At 34.7% G+C, this 6,659-nt stretch overlaps 1 pseudogene; it reads left to right on the top strand.

The window, feature by feature from the left end:
• Positions 1-5,097: 5,097 nt before the first annotated feature.
• On the top strand, positions 5,098-5,492 carry LOC105983833 (annotated as a pseudogene).
• The last annotated feature ends 1,167 nt before the right edge of the window (positions 5,493-6,659 follow it).

Here is a 6,659-nt window from a genome sequence, read left to right as displayed (position 1 = left end):
CTGTTTTTTCTCTGGTTGTGGAACTTTAACTCAGTGCCTGGACACTGTCCCTAAGCTTTGATTGCTTAAAGAAAGGGCTCTACCTCTAGAATCCCAGTACCACTTCTGTAAATTTTTTTGAGCACTTTATTGGAAATAAGAGTCTCATGGACTTTTTTCTCACACAACTGCAAACCTCAGATGTCAACCTTCTGAGTAGCTAAGATTAGTGGTATGAGCCCCCAGCCGAGCACTTAATTACCATTTGTTTAAAGTCATTGATATCATCATCATTTTAGGTATTAATTCTATAGATGAGGGAAAACAAGTGACATTTTCCTTTTAAAGTTTTGCTTTTCTTAATATAATGATCATCAGTTTCATAAGTTCCCCTGCAATAGCCATTATTTCATTCGCTTTGGTTTAAATAATATTAGTGTATATCCATGCATTCAAGTTTTCCTTCATATATTCATTAGTTATTGGGCACTTTTCTAACATTGTACTAGAGCCCATTTTGCTGTTGATATGCTGTGAAGGAGGAGGACAATTCTATTAACTAGTGATTACCCAGTTGTATTTTGACCAAGCACAGGTGGCTTCTGCACCTGCATTCTCTCTGGAGGCAGAGAGTGGCAGGATTACTATTAAAGTTTGCCCTGGTCAAAGTCATGGATGTGAATTCCTGCCTTTCCAACTCTTTGGGTGAACAGGGTTGGAAGGAGCAGGATAGCCCCAGCCAATAAATTCAGGAGAATCTATTTAAACAGGAAAAATGTTTGTGGTGGTCCTGTCCTCTTATTACTCAGTAAACATTTATAAGAGACCATGTTTTTGGACAGCCCAGGGAAAATGAGCTTGTCTTCTAAAAATCAGTCATTGCTCAAGCAGCGATAGCCAGCCCTGAAGTGTGGATGTCCTGAGTTAAAGCCAACTGGTAATTAAAACACCCAAAATAAACCTGTCTCAGCACTGTGACTTATTTTTTTTTTTTTCAGTCTTGGGGCCTGAACTCTGGGCCTAGGCGCTGTCCCTCAGCTCTTCAGCTGAAGACTAGAGAGAGCCACAGCGCCACTTCTGGCTTTTTCTGCTTATGTGGTACTGAGGAATCAAACCCAGGGCCTCATGCATGCAAGGCAAGTGCTTTTCTACTGAGCCACCTTTCCAGCCACCAAGAGTATTTTTAGATGTGATAACTTTACTTTAATCATCCTTTTCCTACTATCTCCAATGTTTTTTCAGGCTGATTATTAATTACATGAGACGTTCATTTAATATGAAAATATCTCTCAGGTTGCTGTATAATGTTCTCTATACACAAATGTACTATAAAAAGAAAGAGCAGGGCTGGGAAGGTGGCTCAGTGGTAGAGAGCTTACCTTGCATGCTTTAGGCCCTGGGTTCAATTCCTCAGCACCACATAAGCGAAAAGAAAAAAGCCGGAAGTGGCGCTGTGGCTCAAGTGGTAGAGCGCTAGCCTTGAGCTGAAGAGCTGAGGGACAGCGCCCAGGCCCAGAGTTCAGGCCCCATGACCGGACCCAAAAAAAAAAAAAGAGAAAGAGCAAAATGGGATTTATTAAAATGTGCTAGAATAAAAAAAAAAGTGATTTGAATCCAAGAAAAATCAAATAAAATTTAGAACACATTTATTTTTCTAGATTGCTATATATATATATGTTTCAAATGTGCTTATTATTTGATAATCCTAATTATAGTGTTGAAGTCATATGTGATATTTTATAATTGCATTTTCAATTATAACATACCAAAAGTTCCTATTTAGAAAGGAGATTGTGAAAGACATTAAAAGCAAGTTATAAGGATGAAGTATACACAAAAATTATCAAAGCCAAATACTGATATTTACTCATTATTGCTTATAATATGAATTCTTATAAACTTCTCTAAAAATTCCTGAAACCCTGAAAAGGTCATATACCAAATATAGGGATAAGAATGTGTTAGTTATTGACATAGAAATGGAAACAAATATGAAATAATTGTCCTTCAAATTTAGGCTAATTGTGAATCTGAATAGCTAGATAAAATAGAGTCATACTGACAAAGCAAATTATAGCTAAAATCTAAAGCAGCTGTTCTAATAAGGACAATATAATTGTTAGAGAGCATTCTCCTCTCAGGAAGTTCATCTTACAAACACTCAGATAACATGATTAATAATTTATAGAATTTTAGGATAGTGCTGTTTTGTTTTGTCTTTTGGTTTTGTTATATGTTGTTTTGCTGGTCGTGGGGCTTGAACTCTGGGCACACTAGGATGAAAGGCATGTTTCACTGATGTTAGGCTTGGGAAACATTTAAAGTCTTAACAGGTGATGTCATTAACTAAAATATTCAAATGTTAGTCCAATATTTACATCCCAAAATGTTAGTCCAATATTTACAGCACAAATAATTTTTAGTTTTATTTACAAACACATGATTTATTTGGGGAAAGGCATGTGAGTTCATGAATTTGATCTCCCAAAATACATACTTATTTCACAAAGAAAACTATAATTCTCTCCGCACCCCCCATTCGAAGATGTACTGAAGCCTGGCTTTGGTGGCTTGCATCAGTCATCCTTGATACTTGAAAGGATGAGAACATGAGGATCCTGACTCCAGGACAGCCGAGGTAGAATGGTTCTCAAGACCACTTTACACAGGAAATGTATCTATTATTCTACCTATGTGTAAGACTATAATTGGGATGAGGGTAGTGCCTGACCAACACAGGAAGATAAATACAAGAAACTTTGTTTCCACAAAAAGAAAGTACTACCCAGTACCACATGCCTGTGATCTCCAAGAACATGGAAAGGTTTTGTGGGTGAATTATATTGCATGTTTGTTCCTAGACAGAGCTTAAAGGTGTGTCTCCATGATTTTGTTCCAGCCAGGATGTGGTAAAGCACTGAGTTCAAATCCTAGAGACCTACAGTTACTATTGTCAAAGAAGGAAGTGACAACCATTAGGTAAAGAGTAAAAACAGCACAGTGATAACAATGTCCTAAATGTCATTCCTCTCAAAGAGCTTTTTGGTAGGTAAAAAATTAATTCATCTCTTCTCTCACTTGTTTGATCTCAAAGACATTTGATTTCTGCAGTAAACTACACTGTCAATTGATTTTTTTTTACTCTCAAAGTGATTCCCATGATAATTCTTACAGCAGCCTAGGAGCTGTTTTATGCTGTAGTTCCTGCCCCACTGTGGGGGGGGGGGGAGAAGAAAGAAAAAAAAAGAATTTTCATCTGTTTCTTAGTTCCCAGACTTGAGACGTTTGTGTTTTTCAGATGGAAAACCTGAAACCCTGAGAAGTCATTTAATTTCCCAGTGTCTCAAAGCTAATAATTTTCAGAACTTTAATATGAACTTTTTTTGGACTTCCATTATTACAGCCTTTCCATATTATTTGTCTGTCTCCTCTTGACACATTTGAGCTGATAATCTCTTACTTATCTCCAGCCTGTTTCATTTTCCAGTCTGTATAGAATTTGTTTAAAATCATCTGCCAGATTTGTTCCCAGTTTCTGCCAGGCACAAGTCCTCCTTCAATATCTCTGCAGATAATCAAGCTTCCATATTGAGAGAGCGACTATTAGCTCTACTTTTTCTTCAGCTTTCACTCGTGCTGTCCCTCATCCCTTATCTTACACACACCTCTACCACCATGTTCAGAGATATCCATATTCTGGGATCCTTAAATAGTGCCTCACATTTGTAGACATAATAAGGTGTAGTTCCCAATGTTGTTTTGATTTGCATTTCTTTTATGGCCAGAGATGGTTAACATTTCTGCATTTGTCTATTGACCATTCTTTCAGACATGTTTCTCTTTACATCGTTAGCCCACTTGTTAATGGGGTAGAATGTCATTGCCCCATTCATAAGGAAATGGAGAGACCTGGAAAAATAATATTAAGCAAAGCAAGCCAGGCCCAAAGAAATATAGGTTTCATGTTTTTCTTCATTTAAAATATCTAGAACATGTCTATGATACTCTTAGCAGGGTATCACAATAGCCCTATTGCTAAGTGCATAGAACCATAAATAAGGAAAAGATAAAAATGAACACCATGGATTAGAAACAAAAGGTTCTTACTATATCCTGAATGCAGTTATTTCTATATTTTTTCTTTTTGTTTTTGTTTGCTACCCTTTGTCTTGTATATGCTTATCAGATGTGTGGAAGGGAAATGGAGTCACAAAAACAGGAGGACAAAGGATGAACTAATGCAGTAATAGTACTCATTAGACACTATGTTGGAAATGAAGTATACAACCAGTGGGGGAGGGGAGTGGGAAATGATAAGTGGGAGATAATGAAGGAGGATGTAACAGTGTTTAAAAAGAAATGTATTGGTCACCTAATATTTTTATTTAAAAAGATGTAGTTACTAATAAAGTGTTTTTTTTTGTTCAGGTCACTATTCTGCTTATAATCATTTTCTTTCTACAAATTAATGCATGTTTTGATGTTTTAAATGATTATCAAGCAGTCATTATATTAATTTCACTTTGACAATACAATATGTTCATATTCTGAGTGTCTTCCTTGTTACAGTGTTATCTTGTATTCATCATCCTATGTGAGCCAGTCAGTAATGAACCTGCATTCAAAAAAGGACAGTTTAGTTTCTATTTTCATATTTTATGTAAAGTCCCCATAAATCGTATACACTACAATTCCTTAAAGTTGCTTACCATTCACAACCATAATTAATATGCATCATAAATTCTTTTTTCCAATTAGATTTTGTATTATTATCTTTAAGTATTTGTACAGAGGATCTGCAATTTAACAAAGCAGTTATTGAGTACAATGCATCTTGATTAATGTCACCTTGTCCAGCATTCTTACCTATCTCTTCCCTTCTGACCCATTGACTCACTCTTCTTTACTTCATAGGATGTCCATTGAACTCTTGGCTGCCATATTTAAATTATTGCAAAAGGAAATACAAGGATGGTATCATGTCACCATGTTTTCATCCAAGTAAGCAGACTCAGGATACTACAGTTACTAAAGTTACTAAAACATTTAAGAATAACGTCTTTTTAAAATAGATATACTTTTATTTCTTCCCTGGCTGGCTGAAGGTCTGCTGCCATCATGAATGACACAATAACTACCTGGACCAGGAAATTCGTAACAGACCTACTACTTCAAAGGAGATGGTCATTGATGTCATTCAACCTGGAAAAAGATTCATGAAAACTTGCTAAAGTGAACAAGACCACACCCATGTCATCTTTGTATTTGGATTCAGAACCCATTTTGGTAGTGGCAAGACAACTGTCTTTGGCATGATTTATGATTCCTTGGAGTATGCAAAAAAAAAATGAGCCTAAACACAAACTTGCAAGATATGACTGTATGAAAAGAAAAAGACATTGGGGAAACAGCAAAAGGAACACAAAAGCAGAAGGAAGAAATTCAGAAGGACTACAAGTGCTAATGTTGGAGCTGGCAAAAAGCCAAAGGATAAAGATCCTGCTATGACTTGACCTGCACTGATGACAAATTATTCATGAAATGATTAGTAAACTGCAAAAACCTTCAACAATTTAAAAAATGAAGTTGATATAAACATATTATTCTTAGTTGACAAACTTTTTTCATAGTAGTGAAACAAACATGATCTTAACTATCCAAGAAGATACCAAAATTAATTAGAAATTCTATTCCAATGCAATATTTCAATAAAATTTTATGCATTTTAAAACATTTCATGAAAGTTGATTTTTTAAACTTTTAACCATACTTATTCACAAACAAATATGTTATTAGTTTATTCTGCATGGACACCATGGTAAACAATGGGGAAGTAAAATAAAATCATATATTTTCATGATCTTCGAGGAAATAAGTTGATTTTATATACATATATCAATTTCATATGTATCTATGATTGTTACTTTTCTAGCTTAATAACAGATGACTGATTTTTTGATGATTAATTACATATTTTCCCTAGTGTTCTCTTAGCACTCATGTAAAACAATTAAGCATCCTATGAGTATTATTAAGAAATTATATAGTTGTACCAAACGGAGTCTAATTTCAGTTTCTAATTCTAAACTATTATTTATCACATTGCATATAGTTTATTATTGCCTTTCTTTGCAGAATATCATATGCACGATATCATCTCAGTATTCTCTCCATTTTGTCTTATGTATTGACCAAACAATATATAAGGTTTAAGTAAATGCCAACAATGCAGTACAAGACATACATCATATATATATATATATGATAAAATATGTTGTTTGTTTTATATACCCATATAATAACCTGTTCTCTTATGTATTGCCTTTCTCTGTTCAAAAGCAGAGCTATAAGTAGGAGAGAGTCAGCAATTTACTTAGGCCTTTGAAGTAGTCAGAATTAGGGTTCAGAGTGTTTAACCTAATTTCTTTTTACTTGAAGTCCTTCTTCAGTATAGAATACAAGTTTTTTATTCTTCTCTCTTATTTATATCCTCCATCTCACTCATTCCCTGTCCTCTCCCCCTCCCTGCCTCTTCTAACTCTGCTATAAACATATACCTCTCACATTCATATATATAAATGATATATTCATATATATGATATATACATGCTATATATGATATATATGTGATATATCATATATATATATATATATATATCTGAAAACTATACCCCTCCCAT

This window comes from Dipodomys ordii, unplaced genomic scaffold (assembly GCF_000151885.1).
Source record: "Dipodomys ordii isolate 6190 unplaced genomic scaffold, Dord_2.0 Scaffold21, whole genome shotgun sequence".
NCBI lineage: Eukaryota > Metazoa > Chordata > Mammalia > Rodentia > Heteromyidae > Dipodomys > Dipodomys ordii.
Note: the sequence above shows the minus strand (reverse complement) of the source record. Positions and strands in the feature narration are given on the sequence as shown.